Here is a 2,500-nt window from a genome sequence, read left to right as displayed (position 1 = left end):
AATTACCTGTCACCTTCTCCAGTGTGTCTGTGCATATGAATCACCTGTTTTGTCACAGTGTTGATCCATTCAAGTTAATGCATGATTTCCATCCCGAAATAAGTCCACTTCCTTATGTCTTCCTTATAGCTGTTTGGATCCGAAAGAATCACAGTTTCACAGTTCACTCAGCTTTTCGAGGCCCAATTATCACTCAGGGTTCAGTAAAGACAGATCTTTTCTATCTCATCTTGATAGTTGATGAGACATTATCCACGTTACCCTCCGTTGCAGGGCCTCTCCGTTCTCTGTGACTTCCTGAGAGTTGTTGAGTATTGTTGAGTACTAACTGAATGACCTAGATTATCACCTTTTAATAACCTCCATATTACTTAATAGCAATACAACATGACCCATTATATTAAGGTAATTTCATCGCAAGTACAAAGCCAAAGTAGCAGGTCCTCAACAGTGGAAGTGCAGGTTAAGCCCTGTAGTGCCATCCTTGACCTAGAGGGGTCAGGATTTAAGCCTGCCAGCCTCGAGCTGGTCTTTCACTCTGGTAGAGATCAGGGGGAGATCATTTCATGGCCATCACCTCTAAGGCTATAAAGACCAACTGGGCAGAGATGAAGGCTGCTTGGCCTTTTATGGCCCTGTGTGAAATTGAAGCCTCACAGATAACTTTTATGCCCCTCAGGCAGCTTAACTTGTCTTGTCGTGCCTTTTGCCATTCACACTAGTTCTTTTCAGGGACGTCAAGCGTAAGTAAAAAACATTTTTTTTACAAGTGTATGTAAAAAAGAAAACCCTGACTCATTTTCCTTCCAACACAAGTAGACCATTGTACCTGATTTTGAGCTGTTTTTTTTTTAAATCAAATTTGTCTTTTGGTTTTTAGGTTTACTTTATTCACTTACATCTTCATCAACTTACATCATCTGGCTGTGTTTCGCCAAACTCCATGTGACGTGAGGGCATTCCGGTTCCCTCACGCAACTATCTGAGTACTGAGAAAGTCAGAGTCGTTTCTGAATCGTATTTTTCATAGATGTACGGCATAATGGCCGGTTGCTCTCAGCTAGCCTGGGAACTCCCATACTGCCTTTAGTTCTACACAATCGTTTCGATCTCACTTGTGATTAGGTCTGGTGTTAACCAGGCAAGTTCTCAGCTGTGTCAGGGGTTGAGTTCAATGTGAGCGGCTGAAGTGGCATCTCAGTAAAGATGACGAACAGATCATTTATCCAATCACATGCAAGATTTTTTGTTAAGGCAAACGTGTCGGTTGTGGGGGTCACTTCCCAGATGGCATCGTGAAGACAAAGGTGAAACCTTCCAGCTGGCGAGACTCAGGTTAAGGTTTTCTCCTTTCCCCTCAGGTTAAGGTTTTCTGGTCTACCTCTTTAAGTAGAGTGCAATGATTGGTGTAACAGCTATGTAATACCATGTACTAGTGTTGTACTTACACCCTGAATTGACTTCTACGTGTGGATCTGGAAACCTCCAAGCAGGGCTGGACTGGCCATCTGGCATACCGGGCATTTTTCCGGTGGGCCCCGCACCCTCGTGGGCCCCTATTTTCAGAAATGTGTAAAAAAAAAATGTTTTACTGACTCACCGGTGGACCCTGCACCCTTGTGGTCCCCTATTTTCAGAAATGTGTAAAAAAAAAAAATGTTTTACATTTCTGAAAATAGGGGCCCACAAGGGTGCAGGGTCCACCGGTGAGTCAGTTCTGCGCTGCTAATCGCTTTCAGCCAAAAGTGCCCAGGCCCTATTCCTTCCCCAGTCCAGCCCTGCCTCCAAGAGCTGAGAGCCCCTAAACGTATAGCTTGGTCTCCCCCAAACCCAAACACTCTAGAGGCCCCCGCGGCTCAACCCCTCTCCAGAAGATGTATGGTGTCTGAGGTTGAAGTTGGCTGAGGGGAGGAGAGGAGAGAAGTGTGTGTGTGTGTGTGTGTGTGTGTGTGTGTGTGTGTGTGTGTGTGTGTGTCTGTGTGTGTGTGTGTGTGTGTGTGTGTGTGTGTGTGTGTGTGTGTGTGTGTGTGTGTGTGTGTGTGTGTGTGTGTGTGTGTGTGTGCGCGCGCGCCTGCGTGCAAGCGTGCGTGCGTGCGTGCGTGCGTGTGTGCGTGCACGTGTGTGTGTGTGTGCTCTTGCATGTTTGTGTGTCTGGGAGGGTGGGGGGCTGGGTGTTGTACTGTCTGTCTGTAAAGTCTTCACGCCACATCAGTCACCCAAACACTTAGAGATAAAAATGTCACTGCTTCGTCAGACTGATGCCACAGTGTGTGTGTGTGTGTGTGTGTGTGTGTGTGTGTGTGTGTGTGTGTGTGTGTGTGTGTGTGTGTGTGTGTGTGTGTGTGTGTGTGTGTGTGTGTGTGTGTGTGTGTGTGTGTGTGTGTGTGTGTGTGTGTGTGTGTGTGTGGGGGTATGTGCATATGTTTATGTGTTTGCGTGTGTTTCTGTGTGTGCGCGTGTGTGTGTAAGGGCGGCCCGTTGGTGAATGCTGCCTTTTGTT

Source organism: Engraulis encrasicolus, chromosome 4 (genome assembly GCF_034702125.1).
Source record: "Engraulis encrasicolus isolate BLACKSEA-1 chromosome 4, IST_EnEncr_1.0, whole genome shotgun sequence".
NCBI classification, from domain to species: domain Eukaryota; kingdom Metazoa; phylum Chordata; class Actinopteri; order Clupeiformes; family Engraulidae; genus Engraulis; species Engraulis encrasicolus.
This window is presented reverse-complemented; position numbering follows the sequence as displayed.